The 23,375-nt window shown below is 34.5% G+C and overlaps 1 protein-coding gene across 4 annotated transcripts in view; it reads right to left on the reverse strand.

Annotated features, from left to right (window-relative positions):
- nolo (ADAMTS-like no long nerve cord) overlaps positions 1-23,375 on the reverse strand; it is a 789,822-nt gene that overhangs the window by 655,348 nt on the left and 111,099 nt on the right. For all 4 annotated transcript variants that reach the window (XM_089646552.1, XM_089646553.1, XM_089646550.1 and 1 more), the window contains exon 3: positions 21,228-21,279. The gene's annotated coding sequence lies outside the window, so the exon portion shown is untranslated. The remainder of the gene's footprint in view (positions 1-21,227; positions 21,280-23,375) is intronic.

Genomic DNA, 23,375 nt, shown 5'->3' on the forward strand with positions numbered 1-23,375 from the left:
TAATTTGTAGGTTCAGTTTTTCACAAATTACTGTTTCAAATATTGGAAGTATTGACAGTAGCGCTATCTGTAGTTTTGGACATCCCTTTGATCATATTAAACATCTTAAAACATATTGGATTAAACAGTTGTTTTTCCAACATGATAATAATATGAGGTGGGATTCCACTTAGCCCTGTGGCTTTGTTGGGCCCCTGTTCCCGAATGAGTACTATGACTTCCTCATTTGGAACCTGGGATCCTGGGGACTTCTTTCCGGAGACTCCGAAGATCTATGGCAGAGAACATTTTGTTATATACCGACTAGAAATAGTTCGCGAATCTCTCAGAAACTTATTGGTGACAATGGGCGATTGCCCGGTAAAAACAAGTTTGCGGCACGTTCCGGATTTTTTTATTTATTCAGCTGGATTTTTTTTACATGTGTTTTTCGATATTTGTCTCACTAGGGTATACCTGTGTCGAGACAGTTGTACTGGATACATAAATGAGTATTTACATATTATTTGAGTGATAGATACTCTGTATCGTCTTGGTAAAGGTCATCAATCAGAATCAAAACGTTGCTTCTAATGGTTTTAAGCTATAGTAAATGGATTGGTCTAAATAGTAAATTCTTTCTGCACTTTCGTCTTCCCATCTCCATCCCCTCCCACTGCAATTGAGGTTGCCGGTTTCAGTCTTTTGGAAGAATTCTGGTTCGGTGTTCAAATAAAAAAATAGAATGATTAAATTCTCTATTTCCCACAATCTGATTTTAAACCCAATAGTATCTTCAACGTCACGGTGTTAACAAAACGTGATATTAAAAAGTAATTTATCAATTGTTTTCATTTATTTTATTCTAATTTATCGATTTCCTCTTGTGACCCGAGCAAGAGGTCAGTATTGTTGTAGAAACTCTCACCAAAAGTGCATTCAGTATTTTAAAATAAGATATTGGTAATGGTTGATTAGAACGGATCTGGGTTTTGTTTTATTGTTTTGTGGAACTGAGAAATAGGTTCGATTCTTTGTAGGCTCTGGTAGAAGTTCTCAAACATTCAATTCAATCAAAACTTTATTAGATTTTTATGATTTTTTTTTGTATGTTCGAAAAAATGGAGTAATATCGGGTGTGTTGTGAGGCTAAGGTAAGTGAGGAGAGGAAAGAAGAAGATGGGAAAGCAAAAGGCGGGGATTTACCTGGTTATTCAGATCTGGTCACCAAACACGGTAAACACATCAAAGGGCAGACCAAAATCCCCTTTTTAAAAACCTTTATTTGAATTTCTAATTTGTTTTATTGATTGATTAAATAAATAAATAAGAAAAATGGAACCTTGGAAGTGGAAATTAGCCTTCTTTTCAATAGCCTACGATTTTTTTTAATCTTTCAGTTGCCGAAACAAAGTGTATACGAGTATTATTCACTTTTCTATATCCTACATTTTAAATCAATTATAAGACACTCGTAAAGGGTGAAATTCAAATAGATTAATAAATATGTATTTTGGCCATAAGCTCACGAATGTTATACAATATATTATGTAATGTCAAATAAGTGATCATCAGCTAATATATTATCGTATATTTCCACGTAATAATCATAAATGATTTATTACCGTACATTATACATTCAATGTCAAATTTGGTGTAAAAGCTTTTAACCGTAGCTCCATTTATCATTTCCATTATTTTCATCACCTTCCTATTTTCCACCTCCTTCCCATCCTTAGTACCTTCAGCCTCACAACAGACCCAAATTGGGAATGTCGTAACCTCACTGCTTCCAATCGGTTAAGAGTAGTTGGGACTATTAGGAATATTATTTTTTTTAAACACCGAAACAAACCAACTTAATCTCTCGTTGAACGATCTCAAAATACATAGTGAAACATCCTAGTATGCTTTCATCGGAAGTATTCATAATTAGAATCTCACCGGAAGAATTTATACCGTCAGTCGTGGAACCGCCCATAACTTGTTGAGAATCACCGGCATTAATATAGCTAACCCGTTAGCGTCGTGAGATACGCATCTTAATTGGTTATTTCTCACCCCCCGGATCATTAAGGGGTTAATTTGACGGCGCGCGGCCCGGCCCGCATTGTGAAGGCATTTTATTATGGGTACCGTGGGGCAAGATACCGAATAATGGAGCCCTGCAAACTAAATATGTGGTAGCTACTTAAGGGTTTTCGGGTATCGAATTGACTGAGTTTGACAAAGGCTGCAAAGAAACTTACTTATTCGCACTCAATTGAAAACACAAAACTTTAACGAAACACGGTTACAAATCTGACGGGAGCTTTTTGCGCCAAAAGAACTTGATAAGCTCGATCCATTATGCTAGCAGATAATCGCTAGAACTAATTTTAGTGATTCCTGCAAGGCTCTCTTAATTATTATCAAGTTAATAATAATGTATCATATTAGGTGTAAAAAGCTGGGATAGCCATCAATATATTTTTAAAAGCAATTCAACAGTAAATGTACATTTGAAACTTTCTAGCAAAGGCGAGTAGTAGCTAACTTAACATTTATACATATAATTTAAAACAATAACATCGACTGTACCGCAATTCTGTCCCTTGTTAATTTTAACATACCTTTGAGACGTACACGATTTACAGTGCTATTCCACACGGTTAATTATAAAACAAATGCAGCATCTAACTCGACAATTAACCGAGCTCTTCATACTCTAAATGATATTTGTCTAAATTCAAACATTGACATTTTTTCGGATTCAATGCCCAAATTCAAACATAGCATCATGTCAATAATATAAACTGTTCAATGCGCATACATATACACACACATACCTATATACTACACACGTCACCTGGTAATTATGAAATAAACATACCACCTAGCAAACATTACAAGGAAACATATCATAGGTATCCAACGTGAAATATCTAATTCCTTTACCTGTTATTAACTGTTTCATCACTTTAACTCATGTACTGTTTGTTTCTATAATATCAAGTAAATAAAATAAATAAACATTCCCGGATAAAGAATATTTTGGCAATATTTGATTTCCTATCATCATTATAAGCGGAAAATGTTTCTTTTGCTATGATGGATGACTAATCTAGCAGACGAATTGAACCCATGATGCCTCGTTGGGAACCAGTCGCATTTTCAATTGGCGAGATTTTAAAATAAACCAAATAAAGCAACTGCTCTGAGCCAGTGGAACTGTGGCACCCCATTTGGGGTAATTTGTGAGGTTTAAGGGAGTGGGAAGGGGAAAGAGATGGAAAGAGGAAGGTCGTTAAGTAGGTACCTGCCTATATTTTTAGATCTGGTCACCAAACGCATATTGAACAAATTGAAAATACGCAACGCGAAATGTCTCCGCCCCGTTTTTATTTGTATTGTAATTTATTTTTTACAAACATTTTATTGTGGTGTTTTGGTAGTTACTTATGTGAAAGCTGGTCTGTAAGTTCTTTCAAATCAATTTATCTTAATATTATAGACATCGGATTACCGAAGCCAGGATGCGGCTAGTGGCCTCCGCTGATAAGGTGGTGACCGCAGCCTACCAGCACCAAGCGCCACTATTGAGCGAGCTCTGGGCCAAAGCTCACTCAAAACCACCCCCTACATAATTATTCTTAATTGCTTATTTTTATTTATTTCATTGTGTTATAATTATTAGTTGTATTGGTGTAGCGGTGCAAATTTCATAACTGTAGAGCTCATTGTTTTAGTGTTTAGGTTGCTTCAGTTGTTATATTTGTGTACATACATTACAATACATTTTTTCAATTAAATTACATATTTTAGCGTTTTGCTGATTGAGCATAAAAATTAACAATTTTTTTTCAAATATACTTTAAAAATTTTCATTTCTAATGTTTATTGCTAATTTTTATTGTTCAGATGTACACCTTTTCTTCCATATTGTCAGTTAGGAACTAGCATTATTGATCTTTTTGGAACCGATGCATAGTCGGTAAACGCGCGTTCAACATGGTAAATGGTTGACATTTTTCACATGAGAACGGGTTGTTTTAGAGTTCATCAGCTAGGCTGTGGAACAATTTGCCAGCCTCTGTTTTTCCTCCCTCCTGCATACGAGTCTCTACAAACACCATTTGTTCACTCCTCAAAAAGATCCTCAACACAGCTTGCCAAAAGATGACAAAAGCCCTGATAGAAAACTGCTTTCCTTAGACATTGCATTACTTTAAGAGTTAGTAGAACTTTTAGATGGCATTTATATGTGATACTCCACAACAGCAACTACTGCCTCTATCCAGTAGGACTATTTCATGCCCGATTCGGAAAAATGTTGCTTTGATAGAGGAAGTAGGGAGGAGAATGAAATTAAGAAGGGAAAATAAGGGATAAAATTTACCACACAAATATAGTTAAATCCATTCCAACAAAGGTTTCGATTAAAAGTGTTGGTATCGAACCAGGGGTCTACTTAAGAATTTGTAATTATCCTTACCTTAAAATTTAAGACTTTTTCTTTAACTGTTCCCAATCCCATCGGGAAGAGAACTCATAAGGAACATACATATTATTGGTAAGCCAAAGAGATCATAAAGGAGTGTTATTCATTAGCTGTACAGTGATGACTGTGACTCATAGTCGACTCAGAATTTTGCACCCCTGGTCGTTTTGCAGGAACTAAACTACCCCTGTTGTGCAAATGAATAAGTTAACATTTCACAACCCATTTAGCCGACCGACATTTTCTAAATGCTACCCCTGCGTAAAATAAGCGAAATTTCAATGTCTCGCCCTTACAACGTTCGTGGTATTTATGTATGTACTGCTTTAATAATTCAACCTTCGCATTGCGCTATCTTTATTTAACCGCAATAATACATAGATGTGGAAATAATACGTACCTACCCTTGTAAATTCTTGCAAACGAAATGTTCTGTTCAGAACATTGTTCGGTTTAAAATTAAATTTTCAAGTATCTGAATAAGTGGAAAGATGTTGTAATCGACTACTTAAAATGCTTGCAATTTAGGTACTTATTTGAACTTGAATCTTCAGCTAGGTTGTAAAGTAACTCGATATGGACTAAGAAAATTTTTAAAACGTTTCTTGGAAAATTTGTTCAATTTCGTTAATACGTTTTCTTGCTATTATTGCCACATTGAAATTTCTAGGATTAGTTCTTTCTAGTGAATTGATAATCTGGATTGATTGTTTCACTGCTCAAGAAATAATACTGATATTTTTTTATTAGAAAAGTTAAGGAAAAATAGCAAGGTTAGAATAAATAAATACACCCGCTTCGATGATAAAAATCCATCTCGGTTGCTTCTTGATTATGTAGTTTTAATTTATAAATTGGGAGGCGGGTTTGGGTACCTTCGCCCCTGGAATCATTTATTGGATAACACCTCTGCAATAGGTCACCCCAAATGATTCGCTACGTTCGGTGACTTGGCAGGGGTGCCCAAGTTCATTGGGTGATGTTTGTCTAGATCTTGGTGGTGAATACGTTTGCACACCTGTTGCATGGTGGGCTTGGTTGAAGGAGATCTTTTGACCTCTACAGCCGAACTCTCTGGACCCCGACTTGCACGGCAGTGAGAGTGATAGATTCATTCGTCCGTCACCCCTGGACACTGACCCCCAGATTCCTACCCACCCCTCGTACATTTTTCCTTCCCAGAACTTCCTGTCCTTCCTTTCCATTAAAAGGCTCACCATACAGCATCTCCAAAGATGACAAAGGCCATGAGGATTTTTTGCTCCTGTGTGGAGCTAACTAAAAAAAATTGAAAAATCACAGCCGACATAACTATTACATAATTTGGTAATCACAAAATAGAAAGAAAGACATTTACCTTATCTTTCGCTTGCCATTTTCGAGATCTCTCTAACATGTCTATAATTCGTAACATCATTGGCCGAATCATTTTTGTTTCATTCCTTGTTTGAATATATATAACCCTATCCACCATTAATATTATTACAAATTATTTAACACTGTTCCTTTATCCCATCCAGCCAAAAATATTCCATATTCCATCGCAATTCACATCAACCAATTTGAATCCGTCTGTTTGTATTATAATGTAAAAGCTTGCCATTCTCGGATTACCATAGGACAGACATTTTACGATGGATCCGTCATCATTCATTGTGTTTGAGCCTCGCTGGCGCTCTCTATGGTGTATTTGGATTGTAAGTTTATCCCATGATCTTATAATGACCATAATAAACAATAAATTATTATATTAATCGGACTCTATTGTAAGCGCCGTTTCGTCATGAGTTTTGTTGAGTTGTGTGAAAGAGGGAGGGGTGAAAAAGCGGCGCGTGCGCAGTTGATGGAACATTTTTTTTTAGTTTGATTGTTTGTGTTTTTGTATAATACCTTTGCGGGATTAGCGAATATATTCTCTGAGATGCTTTCATGTACATTATCTCTAAATAGTATAAAATAAATATTGCTATACTTGTCTAGCTGTTTGGGCGCTTAGTTCTTCTTAACTACGAAACTAATTTTGAAAGGGTTTTCACTATCACATAGAAAAATTTTTCCTTAAGATTTATATAAAATACATGCATATCATATTTTTTAGAATGTAGAGAAACGGCGATGTTTTGAAATCAAGTCCTAAAAATAATATTTTTGGGCCCTTACATTGCTAACGCTGGCTAAACCTTTCGAGATACATCAAAATAATGTAATACGGAATTGTACATCATAAAAAGGCCTATAGAAAAGTCCGTTATGGTATATGTTGACCTCTTAAGGTATTCTACATATTGATAACCCATTATTAACTGCAAATTTTAAGACTCCAGAGTTCGTAGTTTATTGTGACGACTGTTGATTATTTGACGACTGTTATTTTACCAATAAATAACACTGCCGTGTAAATAAACCTATGAAGTGACATCCCCGTTTGAGGTATGTTAAATAAGGTTTAGGGGATTGGCAGAAACTCTCAGTATCACCATGGTGAAAGATAACAGTTCTGAATCGCATTTAATGCTTGAATGGTGTAATATATTTGGTGACCCGTACTGAATAGATAGTTATTTTGTAACCATTAAATAGACAATTACTTTATAACCATCGCATGCGACGCTAATTAGAAAATAACTTTTAACCATCGCATTCAACGCTAAATAGACAGTTGCTTTGTAACCATCGCATGTAACGCTAAATAGACAGTTACTTTGTGACCATCGCATGTGACGCTAAATACACAGTTACTTTGTAACCATCGCATGTGACGCTAAATAGACAGTTACTTTGTAACCATCGCATGTGACGCTAAATAGACAGTTACTTTGTGACCATCGCATGCGATGCCTAATTTTTTATACATATTTGCACATTTGAATTTAAATATTAAACTTTTCTCTAAATCGCACTAGAAGTTTGTGGACTAAAACTCAGACAGTGTCTGAAAACCCGCATTTATTTGCAGTTACAGAGTAAAAAGGCTTTACTGGTAATACGCCCACGTGCATAGGTTTGAAGTCAGATGTCTTACGGAGGCCTTAGTTCACTTCAGCGGGTGTTAAGATAGCTTATGAATAAAAATCCACTTAGTACCTACACTTCAAGTTAATCCCCAAGAATTATGCAATAAAAAATATGCAAGCATTATCCCTATTCGTATATTTTTGCCTGTAAGTAAAAAGTCCTGATCTCTTTTTCAAATCCATGATTTTGTACTAAACGATATTTAACTGGAGGCACGAGTTTTAGTAAATTGTCAGTTTGGTTCGTTTAAAAGTACGTAGTGAAGATCAATGTAATTTGAGTAAATATTATATAGTCGCCTGAGAGTTGTAGTGGCTCATCTAAAAAACTGTTCAGGATATATGCTCCTAAAATGTATTACTTTTTAATAGTTTTGAGCTTTAAGAGTGCTGTTCTGGAATATGGGTAACCGGGCAATTCAGGAAAGTGACAATTTCCATTGTTGAAAAGTTATACAAGGTCATGAAAAGCGAAAAAAAAATAATAAATAGGAATTTTTTCATCACCTTTACTGACTTTATATATTCCTAAATAGAAGTTGTATTTTTGTAAACCAGTCTGTTCTTGTTCTTTTTAATGTAATTTTATTTTTACTATTTCTTTCTTATGTATCAAAATTTTCTGTAATCAAAATTGTACTACCTACATGTATTAGCTCTCTGGGCGTTAAATAAATAGATAATTATATAACTTTTAAAAATTGTGTTGCATCGCCACTCTCTTGATTTGCCATGGAACCGTTAAATGCACAATAGGCTAAATTAGCCGTTGCTATCGTATTTTGGTCGTTGCACGCGTTGTCGCCAACGTTGGCCAGCCAACTCGATTATTGTCGGTTTTCGTGCACACATCAAAGGATTGTTGGCGGGTTGGCGCCAACGTTGATCCAACGTTGGGCCAACATGTACTAAGGGCTTAAGACTGGGGTACAATACATGTCTCACTGTAATCCATTGATGAATTTCACAAAATTTTATCTTAATATTGCCTTTATAAATATATAAAATGATTAATGCATTTTCATTTTATTATGAATTAAAATAATTTTACAATAAATTTTATATTTCAAAACAATGTATTTTGAGATATCCTACTTCAACTCTCAGGCAACGATATATTGTTATGTATATATGTTTAAAGTATTTATTTTAGTAATTTTTGCTATTAGTAATTATTTTGTTATTTTTATGTGAATAATACTCTGGCCCTGGTTAGAGATCAGCATTTAGTTTAGAAAAATTGAAATGGCTTTGTCTAGGCTTGGAGGTTACATTTGAATAGCTAGGTTATAATAGAATAGATCCTCCCTTCTTCGACCAAACTCAAACTCACGCGGGTGGAACTCAAATGATTTAAATAAATCGTGTTTTTTTCTATTAAAAAAACTGAAAGGATCAAGATTCTGCATCAAGCGATTAACTCTTTCCGTCCATTGTATCTATTAAAACCTCCTCTCAAAATGCCACAGTTTTAATTACAGCTTTGTAAGTGTGATAATATGTTTGCTTTACGGCCCTGGATGTGTTAATTAAGCATCAGAGACGAACCACCGAATAAAATATAGACCATTAACGGCCCCTAAATTGCACCTGTCAGGATTATTACTTGATTGCAAAATATGGCTTCGTAGAGAAGCTTTTATTACCTACTATCACCTCCCCCTATTATTAAAGGGGTGAAGTAAGGAAGAAGAGAAGAAGGGTTTGATGGGGCTGTTAAAGCTTTAAATTAAACATAGATGGAGAAGTGGTCTTATTGGATTTTGAAGAATTATTGCTGTTAAGGCTACATTCTTCCATACTTCCATAAAGTATGAAAGCTCGTGATACAAGTCGTTTAGTTTCATCTTCACAAATATGAATGATTTAACTAGTCTCATGGAATAGATTCAATTCAATTCAATTCAGTTTATTCATTTGAAAACATTACAAAATTGTTCATTTTAATGCGTTTTTAAAATACATTTGGTAATATAAATTCTTACATTAGTATAAACATTGGGTATATTAACTATACTAGTACCTAATAATAGAGTTTGCTTTTTAAAGGCAGCTTCATTGATGCTAATATGATATCCGATGATATAATGATATATGATGATGATATCCGAATTGATTCTGTTCAACAGCAAGATTGCTCTCCCCACCGGTATGACTATTGGCAAGTTAGTCCTGCATGCCATGACATAAAATAGTGTATGTTGTCGGTGATGGAGATAACCATCGAGAACATAGAAATGAATGCTCTCCATGATGACCGAGTTTTCCAACCATCCACAAATCAGTCTGAAGAAATATGTAGCTATGCGCACATCCCTCCTGACCCGTAGATAGTTCATTCCGAGCATACTTAAAAGAAATTCAGAAGGGTAGAACCACGGGATCACAGATATATTAGCATTTCCATGATTTCTCGATTCTAAATGAGCAGGTAACCATCGTAAATTTAAACAGGTTACTGACCCAGATGCAATGATAGCCATGTTTGATTGCACTATAAAAAGTAAGCTAGAGTATGCAGGTTTTTTTTAATATTAACTCCACACAGGAGGCCCTGAAGAAAATAATTTCCCTCAGTACCTATGTCATCTTTAGGGATGCTGTGTGGAGGGAAGAGGGAAAAAAATACTTAAAAGTGGTGTATTGACTCCGCACTAAAGTAAATACATAAACATGACGGAACAAATCCTCAAAAAATCTATGTCTGCATGAATTTCATTCAATATTCATGGAGCATGTGGACTTACTTGAGGCAAATAATATATTTAGCCTAGAAACCAGACGTTCTACAATTCTTGCAATAATTAATTCATAGCCTTTCCTCTTGAACTGCCATGGATTGTCAGTGCCTGAAAACTTCAGTCGTAATCGTCGCCACAACTTGTATAATATACCGTACTACAAAACAGACGTTTTAGCACAGAATATCATTACGAAAGGAATTGTGAATTGTGGTTTTATATGTGTGCGATATTTGCGTAGATTATCAACACATGGATTAGATTATAAGGGTTATAATCTAGGCAGGTATGTATCTATGTAAATTAACGCTTTGTTCGCTGAACCAAAAAGATAGGTATTCGCAAATGTGACTTACGGAAGAGTTAGTTGGGATGATGGCAGCGCTCGTATGGTGGAGGTATTCACGGGCACTCGTATAAAATTGCATTTTTTATAACTACGAATAACATTCGAATTCACACATCGGTTATTTTATCGGTACGGAAATTTGTTAACAGTCATTAGATGACGTTGTCGATACGGCGCCGGCGCGGGCCGCTAGATTCCACTCAAAGCAACACTGCGCAGATTCAAACCAGTAAAATTTGAATCCTAGCCTCCTTATTGGTTGGAGCGAAAAAAGCGTCCAGCGTCACGAACAATATGAAATTTCTAAAACAGAGGTTATATTTAATTACTCTTCCCAAATATTTCTACATCTATATATCTCGTCAAGTAATTTGTAATACAATAAATAAACTGCGATAGTATGGCAATTTAGAAAGAGTTCTAGTTTCAGGGACACCGAAAATCAAGATCTGGTGGGTACCCCTTAAGAACCAACCCAGAGGCCAAACGATGAAGATTTGGACTTGACCGGTTCCTTGCTGATCTCTGGAGGTTTGGAGTCGGGCGTAAATCGAGCTCCTTTGGTAACTTCTTTCGTTTTCCAATCAAAAGATTTTTTGCACAGTGGTTGAGGTTAAACACTGTTATATTATTTGTATATATTAGATATACTTATAAAAAGTTCAGATGAACTTGTAATAAAGGTGAGATGATGTTAGATGCTGAAATGCCACAATTTTTGCAATGAATTAATGACAATCCGAAATCCGTTGAAAATAATGATTTAACTTAATTTTTCTAAGACAACTTTTCTTTAAGACCATTATCTACTCATTATTTTCTTTAAATTGTATACTTTTTATACTTTTTTTATTTTTTCTATATTTCACATTTGACTTATTATTTTTTTTGTACATATTTAATGAACCACCACAACACGGGCATGTGCCTAGCTTGGTAGTTTTAACACACCTAAAAACTGTAAAAACCAATAAAAACACTGAATTAAGATTTTGCTAAATGTGATGTATGACACAGATGTGAAATTTAAAGTAAGAGTCCATTGACGAGAATAAAGCATTTAAATATAAAATCAATTGCAAGAAATTAAGTTAAGTATTGCAAATAGGTTGACATTACACTCAACAGGACTGACTGTGGAAGAAGATTGCAACAGGTTGTCAGGTCTGAGAACTGGAGGCGAATGGAAAATTTTAATTAATCGTGATCTCGTGAATATAATTGAACTGGAAAGTATCTTGATAGGACACCAAAAATTATGACCAAGTGGTTGCTCTTACGGAATCAATTAAGAGACAGAACGAGGAAGAGGCGAGCTGACTGTACAGAAGGGCCTTAGATTTGCAAAGGAATGGATTTGATGGAGATTTATTTATTTATTTATTTATTTATTTTTCATGTTCTCCGTAAAACGGTTATTCACCAATACATTATGGAGAAGATTACAAATTAGACAAAAAGTATAGCAAAACACATAAAAAGGTCAGTTTCACTACTTTGTGACATACGTCAAAAGATAATTGTTAAACTGCCTGTAGGTTACGTTAAAAATGTCGATGGTCAATGCAGATTCGTTGAGCAGTTCAGTCGCTCTGTTGACTGGGGCGTTCTGATAGGCAGAAGTCCTCGCTTTTGGAGCATAAAAAAGGGTATGGGACCTTCCACGAGTATACTTGTCTGGGACATATAAGTTAATCTCTTTCAAAATAGATGGATTATGTATAGTTCCAGAGATTATCTTAAAAAAATGTTTTCCTAAAAATATTTTTCGGCGGGCTTCTAATGTATTAAGATCGAGCATTCCTGCTAAGAATAAGGATGGATACAGGAAAGGGTAGTACATATATTCCCTCATATATAGGTAACGCATGAATCTCTTTTGTACTTTTTCTATTTCGAGAATATGGTTTTGCTCAGAAGGGGCCCAAATAATGGAGCTATATTCCAAGATACTGCGAACAAGTGCTTCATACGTTCTTCGGATTGCGATTCCGTTGGTAAATGATCTTGAATTACGAAGAACAAATCCAAGCATTTTGTTGAGATGCACTAGCTAAGAAGAGTGTAAAACCTGTAGGTCGTTGATATCAGCAACAAGACGACGAGCCGTGTTTTACTGCTTTTCCTTTGAAATGTGGCACATGAACGATTAATTTGTCCTTCGTCATTAATCAAGTTTAGTCTCGTCTTCGCTCACTTTAACAAATGTCATCGTACAGCCCCTTTCACAGCTTTGCATAAACAGGTGGCGAAATAATTCCACTGACACACTTGGTATACGCAGGGGAGTTCTGTGAAGGTTATCACATTAAATACGAAGGTTTTAGATTCAATGCATGAAAATCGAAGACAAATATTATTATACTATTGTAAAGAAAATCGAAAAAAGCATCTCGCTTTGTCTCAGTTTTGACTTTCAAAATTAATACCATTAATAAATGATCTCTTCCATTATTTTATGACGTTGAATTTTTTCATCGTCGGCATTCTATAAAGGACCTCTAAACTTTCGTAAAAAGTTTTTTTACAACATCTTTAACACTTATCTTAGCTTTTAAAAATCGTCAATATTTTATTACAAAGTACTCCCTCACGAAAAATTTCCTTAAAACAGCTTACCCTTCCTTGGGTTATATATTTTTTTAACTTTTACGATTATTTTTAGCACAATTTTAAATATTAAAATTATAAGAAAACTTAAGAGGTTTTGAGAACATTCTATTGATTTTAATTTTATAAGAATCCGTTCAGTTAGAGTATTGCCGTAGGAAATGGATCCGGTCGTACAATGAGGCTTGTTTATATGTAGTTTGAAAAGAGAACTGGTGTCACCCTTTTGATATGAATAGATTATTACCGGTTAATAACTGAGTGGATAAGTGCGTCGGGTTTCCACCAGGGCATCGAAAGTACAACACTGTGCTAACTAAGTCCTTTAACAATACACAAGCAACATAGAAGTTGTAAAGTATTGTTTTTCTTTATAAAGGAATATTTTTTTTTTAATTTTATCCTAAGATCAGAGATAGTACGTAATACAATATTTCTTGATCGATTTAATTTAAATAAAGTATTCATATTAACACTCTCAACAAAGGGTTGCTTTAATAATTATTGACGGGCAATATGAATTATTATTAAATAGGTGAGAAGAAATCGATCTAGAATAGAGTACCTACTATAAAAGGATTTAATGACTTTTGACAGCAGGGGGTAGAACCTAATCTACCGGATGATATTGGGTTGTTAAAAGGTCAAAAATATTAGTGCCCTTGCGTTATTTAATATATCACTGGATCACTGAAGATATTAACCGATATACAGTGAACACCAAATAACCAGACGTGTCATCATTATGGATTTGAAAGGAAGCCAATGAATTATTTTTAACTAATGTTTACAAGACAAGTTTTTTCATGCGTTACTTCACTAACAAAGCCTTTCCTACGAAAATAAAGTTGGTTGTTTACAGGTGAAAAAATATAATAAGCAGTAATTTTTTAATAAAATATTGGTACATTTTGAATTGTTTGTGAGTTTATCAGAGCACCTAACCAGCAATCAGAAGGTGCGGGTTCAATTCCCGTCGGCGGCATTTATTTTTACTCGGAAGATATTTTCAAATTGTATGAATATTTCATGCGAGTAATTATTGCTTGTAATAATTTGAGAGCCAATGAAATTGGTGGCTTGAATAAAAATTATGAAGTAACATCAACTCAACCAACGGTCATCAGACATGAAGATAAAAAAATCAGCAAGCATGAAAATGGGGTCTACAAACAGACCCACAGAGATAAGACAGAGAGAATGGAGATGAGGGAATCAACAAATTTTAAGATGAGGAAATCAACAAATACAAAGGTGTGGTCAACAAACATGAAGATGAATAAGTCTCACACCAACACAACACCTTCTCCGTTTAGTCAGCCTCGGAACATCAATCCCTGGTGAGAGGAGGACTGTTAATATAGGAACTGTTATACTATGTATCTTCAAGTCATTAATTTAACATTATTTATTTATTTTACGCCTATTAAGGTTTTAACATACATATATAACAATATTTAAGAAATTATACTCGTAAATAGTGCAGGAAATTACTGTTTAAAACACATATATAAATAAAAATATTGTTGAATTTGATCCACACAGTATGTAGGTACAAAATATAAAAATATAAAATGCAAAATATTTTTTTTTCTTTCAGTCGACAAAATACTTGCAAAATACTTTAAGTCAATTTAAATAGCTTTATCAAAATATTCCCCTACTTGATGAAAAAAACTTCTATAAGGTATTCTTATTTATTGAAATTGATGTACTAAATATATAAATAACATCAGAGTATTTGTTTCCTAGCTGTTCAATCGGTCGCATAGGAGTGTAATATTGGGACGTTGATGTAGAATTGCTACAATAATATGGTAGGTACTGTCTTGTAACTGACGTGCTTGGAGTATGAAAAGAGATTACATATAATAAATCAGGGGTATCAAACATTGAATTAATGATTTTATACAAACAGGTTAAGTCGGAAATGATTCTATTATATGAATAAATAAATTTACAACTAAAATTGAAATTGTCTGCTCAGGGAAGAATTATATTTTTGAAGATGTTGACACAGGGGCCTAACTACAGAAACTGGTGTTCTGAGTTAAGCTCGGTCTCATATTTATTAGTGTCAAGAATTTCTAACTATATACAGCCGTTTTAGAGATACAGTTGGGAAATATTTACTTCTGCTTTTCTCAAAACTATGTTTTTTTTGATAGGCCCTTGTTACCCTAAACCCCCAAATTTGTACTGAAGAAAGAGACAATTTTAACCGTACTTTAGCCACCAAAAAACGCACCCAAAACACATTTTGTCGATGTATCTCTTCATCTCGATAGAAATGCTTTTTGGGCGTGACAAGTAAGTTCAAATGTTCCTTATTTCTGGTGAAATTTATGACATATTTATTTTATTTATTATTTCTTTTTTTAGGTTAGAATTTTTAACCCTACTAGGACAAGCCTGTGTTGAGGTTAATGAATTAAATCGAACTTAATTTCTGATAATTGAATTTTCATTGGCTCTCTCTAATCTTTGAATTGAAAGTTCTAAATTTGAATTGAATTCTCCTACGGTGATAAAATGTTTCTCCGGGGGGAGAAAAGCATGTCATTTTCCAGTCCTCCATCTATCACTATGCAAAAAATCACGTCGATCGGTCTCTCCGTTGCAACGTGAAAGGACAAACAAACAAACATATCTTCGCATATATAATATCAGTTAGGATTGACTAACATTTTTCGCCATTTCGGCATAGATCACACTTCTATGGATTAGGTGTTCAGTGGATTGGACTAATTCGTAGTCACAGCGTGTCTCAAACTACAAAACATCAATTATAGACTCTTTAGGGGTAGGCTAATCGTTAGTGGTGGGAACATGTTTAACACCTAGCAAGCAAGTCAGGTCTTCAGGTACAACTAGAAAAAACTGTTCCGTCTTCATTTTATTGAGGAATCCTATTTGTCAGGCTACCTACCTTAAAACGCTTTGCGCATGTCAGAATCCTGTATAGGTATACGATGGAGAATTTCCTAACTAGCTAAATAAACAACTACAGGGGTAGGCAGAGAGGACGGACCGCCAAACAACTCAGTCCTAACACTCACTCCTTACTTCATTCACACATACTCTTCTACTATTCTAACTCTTAACATGGCCCGACTCATTTATCTGATGACATGTGTCATGTCTTCCTCGGGCGTCCCTGACTTCTGCTACCATTCACATTTGCGTCATATATTCTCCCTACACTTTTTTGTTCGTTCGCTCTACAAGCCCAAACCGTGTAAACGTCCCTTTATTAATCTTACTCAATACGTTTACATCATATTATATCATATATTCTAAAACTATACTCATTTACATTCATAAGTACAAAACCCAAGAAATAACAACAAACACGTACAATAGAAACACTAGATCTCATGGTCAAAAACTTATCCAACAAATAACTACTAATACAACTTTTGGGCAAAAAGGCTTCTTATATCATAGTATTAAACTCTACATTAAAATACCACTTTCACTCAAAAACCTCAATATTTTAACATTTAAATCTCAAATAAAAAGCTGGATACTTAATATAGTGAGATCTGAAATAGAAAATTTACTGATATCAAACACAGACTAAAACAGAATCAACTGAACTATATCAAAAAACACTATCTTACTTATTTATATATACCTACTACATGATATATGTTCATAATTAAATTCATATGTAACTTTGTTGTAATATTAATTTTCTCATAATTAAATTATACATAATATGTAAATGAAATCATCAGCACGGGAGATCCCAGTGAGGATATCATTATATCTATTTGTAACAATTTTTAAAAAAAAACTTCCGATTTAGTTGTCCGGGTTAAATCTTCCCCAAAGGAAAAACTTAACCCTTCCACTCACTTTTCCACAAATGATCATCTAGTCAATCAACATTATGTAAGTGCATTATATAAGCAAAATAAATACAAAACATACAAGAAAAACACGTCAAAAAGATAATAAAACACTTACTATAATAATTATTATTATCTTCGGATCTACACATTTCTCACACGATCGTACATGATTTTACCACACATACGCCTCAGGGATCTAATTTTTACAGCATTCAGTCTTCCGTATAACTTAAATTTGTGTAACATAATTTATTTCTGGATATAAATTCCGAAAATAAAAATCTCAAGTATCCAATATGTGTTCAATTTATTTTCTTGATTTTTCGAAATTTAAGTCTGTATGACGGCCTACGTGGTCGAGGGGTTAGCTCTAGTAATCCGGAGGTCTCGGGTTATAATCCCGACGTGCGCAAGCGAGTTTTATTTTTACCACATTTGCGGCATATTTCAAAGTGGTAAAAATATCTTAGAGTGTCGCCCTAGTGAAAAATTTAAATATTACATATTTCAACGACCTTCAAATAATATAAAATAAATTATAAAAATACCATTTTTATAGTAGGCTATGGTTTGTTTGACTCCATAAATGGCCATATGTTGATGAGGCACTCTTGAAGCCGAATTGATTATCCACGGTAAATAGTTTGTCTTTTACCAAAGAGAATAAGATTTTTCAAATAGTCTGGAATCATTGTTGCCAAGGACATCGGTCGATAATTTCCTGCATCGAGTTGATCGGACTTCAGAATTGGCATTATAACAGTTTGAGTCATGTCAATCGGCATATATACAGGGTGTATCGGCACTAACCCGACAAACTTTAACCAGCTATTCCTTAGCACATTTGGAGTAAAAAATGTTATGGGCACTTTGCTGTCCGGTAGCATTTTTTTTTCAATTAAAAACAAAAAAAAAAAAAAATTTCCACACTACATAACTGTCATTGGCATTGCGTTTCGTGTTCAACAGCCGTTATAAGCAAGTATGTCAAAAAGCGTCTTCGCTCTTTCGCACACACTAAATAATAATAGTTAAAAATGAGACGAATGGTGCCGTGCCATTTCGCTGTGCTTGTAAAAGTGCGCCAATATAGGTACACACGTGCATTATTCAACGGAATTCGAATAAAATATTTGCCAGATGGGTTTTCAAACTTTGACAAAGGATAAAACAGTGGTGACATGTGGTGAAAATATGAATAATAATTTTTTTATTAAAAAAAAACGTTACCGGACAGCAAAGTGCACATAAGATTTTTTACTCCAAATATGCTAAGGAATAGCTGGTTAAAATTTGTCGGGTACTTGCCGATACACCCTGTATATATTTTGCATAACAGATTCATGCAATCCTATTACAATACACGCAACAAAATATACAAAGCAATAACCGATATTTTAGAGTTCTTGCTTAAAATGAATTTTGAAATCTTCAAGGCTAATGTTGAAAATGTCAAGAGACCTAGAGGTATCATTTAGCAGCACCATACTTCTTGTCATGCTATGCTGGGCCATAACGTCCGTTCTTCCGTGTGGAATACAGAGCAAGTCGTGGCGTCGACCCTGACGGTAGTTGTTCGGTACAAACAATTTATAGCATTCCAAGAGGTATGGGCTGTCAATGTAATAGATATTAAAAGCTGTTACTTGAAGTACTTAAGTTCATGATTTTAAAAGCTGTTACTTGAAGGGTGCCATTTCTCCTAGATTGGAGACTTTCGTAGTGCGTTTCGGAGAACAAATCTATGTGAGGCATAAATCGTGGGTATTCACCATGCGTTCTCATATAAAGATATCTTAGAATAAGTTTATTGTTACAGAAAATTATATTTGTTTTGGACACGAGTTCTGGTATTCTTCAAAGTATAACCTACTAGTCTTAGGACGGGTTGTTTCGGAGAATTTGAACAATTCTTCAAATTTCAAAGTTAATTTTCAGGTTCTGTGAAAGATTTTTTCAAGTTCTGTTTTTATTTTAGTTCTGTCAAGCAACTACCCTATGCTGATATAATAACAGAACTTGAATAGGACTATCACAGAACCCGGAAATCAACATTGAAATTTGATGAATTGTTCAAATCCTCCGAAACATCCCGTCCTTAACCTTTACATGCCAAAAATGCTATAAATTTTTGCTGATTATAAAATATAGCATTGATTTAATATTCCGTTTCGAATATGCATTAAGTTGTGTCATCAAGCTATTGTAACATAAACAAAAACAAACAAACAATTTAGTCACGTTTTAAAATAATTAATTGCTTCATTAATGCTATTTTAATTCCGCATTGTTATGGTTCTACAAAATTACGCAGAGTTTTTCATTTTTGCTGATGTTATCAAAAAAGATCCTTCCTGAGCACTCGGCTATATAAACAGAATCAACGCTTGATATAAAGTCATTAGTCTAGTTATATTTGAGTAGAAATATAGTTTTAATTGTAATTTAGTTTTGTTTTTTTTAAATCACGAAATGAAAGTGTTATTTTCAGTGTGTTTCTTAGTTTGTAACATTTTGATTTATACAAGTGGTAAAACTACCAACGTTAACCAAAAAGGTAAGCTATTTAAAAAAAATTAAATATACTGATATATTTTCACATAAGTTCCGCCAAAATTATATCGCGACATAAATATAAAAGTGAAATATATCTTAAATAATAACGATTTTTTTTTAAAGCCTTAAAACTTAAAGCCTTCAAGGGAAGTATGGTAAAAATTCAGAATGCGAGGTCTCAACTGTCCGGAGTCACATATGGAGTCATGTCTAGAAGCAATAACTCGTTGGATGTCTTCAAACAAGCTGAAGCTCAATCCATCTAAAACTGAGTTTCTCTGGGCAGCCACAAACAAACGTCAACATTTCATAGACAATTCACCTATTACTATTTCCGGCAGCGATATCATCCCAAAAACAACAGTCAAACTTCTCGGTGTCAATTTAGATTCAGACTTTTCGTTTAAAAGTCAAATAAATAGGACTGTAAGCACCGGTTTTTTTCACCTAAGATAACTCAAGTCTGTCCGAAGAAACCTTCCTACAGAAGCAACAAAACTACTTGTCAACTCTTACGTAGTCTCACGTCTCGATTACTGCAACAGCATTTATGCCAGCCTTCCAAAATATCAAATTGACAAACTTCAATCAGTGTTTAATGCAGCAGCACGGCTCATAACCGGGGTTTCAAAATATTCGCACATTTCAGAACACCTTCGTAACCTTCACTGGCTCAAGTGCCCTGAAAGAATCCAGTACAAACTGTGCTGGATGGTGTTTAAATCCATCAATAAAATGGCCCCACCCTACATCTCTGAACTATGCGTCCCGGAAAACACTGGTCTGAGGCAGTCAACGCTTAGATCAGCAACATCATCAGCTGTAGGCAGACTGCAAGCAAAAGCGCAAGCCAAATACTAAGTTTGGTGATGGCGCTTTCGGAGTATCTGGGCCGAAGGCTTGGAATAAACTCCCTCCGGAACTAAGATCCATAACAAGTCCAAAAGAATTCAGGTCTAAACTGAAAACTTACCTTTTTAAGCTGTCGTACCCTTAAATTAAATATACCATTCCTAAGAGAAAGTCCAGTTATATTCAATTTTTCAATAAAGTCCTAAATCCTGTATCCAAATTTCGCCAATAAACAATTAGATAATGTTAATTAAGTGTTAATCTCAAGTGACCTACCAGGTAAGTATTGTACTGTATATTTTCTCCATAAATAGTTAAGTAATAACATAGATCACTGTAAAAATGTATTATAAGTTTGTACAGCGCCCTTGAGGTGATTTTGCACAAAAACGGCGCTATACAAGTCATCCAATTATTATTATTATTATTATTATGGGCATCTACATATAGAGGGTTTTTTTAAATGTATATGAATACCGCAGAAGAGTCCCAACTGCTCCCAAATGGATTGAGACTATGATATCTCCAATCGGGGTATGTTGTAAGGCTGAAAGTAGTGGAGAGGGGAAGGTCTGGTCACCAAACCGGCCTCAACTATTTCAAGCAACGTTTCGAATCCGAATGGTGGTTTTTCATCAGTATGAGAGTATCCACTACTCTGGAGCTCTCGTTGGTGATTAATATGTATTCAAAGATATAAATTTGGCTTTGCTGTTTTATGTCCTATATGACCTTAAATAATTTTCATCAAAGGTTTTGCTTTACCAGTAATATTAAAAAAAAACTTACCACTTAATCAAAGCTGTTCTTTCGAATAGGTCGACGAACGACAGCCTCAAATCTGAAAATAAAAGTTGTTAAATATTGTGGCTTTTTTAACGACAACTAGAGCATAATTATTTTAACAATAGAACCCTTCATTGGTGTGCCCTCGAGTCTTTCAAAATCTGAAATTGCGGGTGGTAAACCTAGTATCTCCATATCAATACATACACTTTCTCAGGCAATGAATCTTTTGTTGTGGTATAATTCAGTTAATTTTGTTCGTTTTATTAATAATCGTTTTGTTTTTTCACAGATGCTGTCTACTGCCTTGACCCGTTTACTGGAAATATGCATCCCGTCGGTTCTTCGTGGCCATCTACTGCATTTTGTGGTAATTTCAGTTGCCACGCTAAACTGGTTCCTAAAAAAGGTGGGCATGATAACGTACCAGAACTGCAAGAAAACCGCACGGGACAAAATAAGAACAAAAAAAGCCCAAAAACTGCTGAAGACGGTCGACGAGACGATAGTGAAGTTCATGAAACAGGAATTAATCCATTCTACAGTGAACATTGCGAAGATGAAGGATTTGAAGAAATCGATGAAGCGTGTAATGCACTCGTTAAAGAAGCTGAAGATCCAGAAATAAAGTCAGATATTAAAAGATTAGTTGAACTATATAAAGCATCTAAAGAACTCATCAAAACCGTCGAAGATACAGACACAGACAAAAGCACCACAGAGAACGGTAGTGAAATTGGTAACTTTGAAATGAACAGTCATGACAAATTCGAAGATACAACGAAAAACAACTTTGAGCAACTTATGCCTTTGAAAGAATATTACACTTCTCCAGAAATGGTAAATAAAAATTTTGAGGCCATTTACAAAGAGTATAACGAATACTTGAAAAAGTATTACACGTTTTATCCCGAGTACCGAAAAAAGCTTGATGCCTTATTAGCGGAAGATAATATTGACATTCAAAATAATTGTATCAGATCTAGAGATAATGATGCAGAAACAAGCGCTACTGAAAATGATGCTTGTGAAATATGCGCCTTAGAGAGTCAAGATAATTTTCATATTCAACCACCGGAAATTGAAACACGAATTCAAACAGAAGTTAAACCTAAGAACAAAGATTATCCGGAATATTTTTATGATGAAGAATCTAATTCATTTGTTTATTATTATGGACCTAACCAACCCTATGTAGATGTGCGCTTTGGCAATGAAGAGGAAGTAACTCCCGATGAAGAAAATCTTGGATATGAATTAGCTGAAAATGATGATGAAGCTAGTTGGAATAACGACGGTGAAGAAGTTGAAGAAGAAGATATTTATCACTTTTTAATTACACCGGAAGTAGAAGAATATATTTTATCACAAGCAAAAAGTATTTCAGATGATGGTGGACTGAGAACATTTGAAGAAAATGATCTTCATAATTCTAACAATAAAAGTATTGCCGAAGTAAAGCCAGTAGAAATGATTCAACACTCTCCAAATGATAAGCATTCGCATGATCACTATGAACCGCTTCAAGTGGATAACGACAGAAAAATTGAAGACGAGCAAGGTGATATGAGTGTTTCTTATTACAAATATGATAGAACATTGGGAAAATATGTCATGAAGGTACCAAAAGACGAAGAAGAGTACGAAAAATTCAGACAAGAATACATGAAAGTCTACAATCTTTCCGATTCGTTATCAAATGAACAGTTCAAAGATATGAATGCCTATGAGGAATACTTCCGGGCAAACTTTGCTGATCATGTTAATGATACGAAAACAAACAAAACTGACAGTTATGCATGTGCAAATACAAGAAATGTCGTCATGCTTAACCACAGTGGTGAAGATATTAATATTCACCATATATCTGGATCAACTTACAACGTTCCAACATTTGAATACAAGATGTTACAAGCAAATGATTTGCCTAAACAAGATACCCATGAAAATCAAATCTTTCCAGGACAAGAAAACTATTATCAGAGTGGACAAAACTGCTTACGGAAACAAGAGAACTGTTATCAGCAAGTTCATGAGGCACATGGACAAACAATCTGGCACCAAGAAGAACCAAATGACGTGTCAAAAAAAGAGGAATTTAGAGACAAAGGAAACTTAAATCCAAGGGATGATTTTTCCGAAGATCTTTTG

Source organism: Hesperophylax consimilis, chromosome 24 (assembly GCF_061612785.1).
Source record: "Hesperophylax consimilis isolate HC1 chromosome 24, BYU_Hcon_1.0, whole genome shotgun sequence".
In the NCBI taxonomy this organism is placed as follows: Eukaryota; Metazoa; Arthropoda; class Insecta; order Trichoptera; family Limnephilidae; genus Hesperophylax; species Hesperophylax consimilis.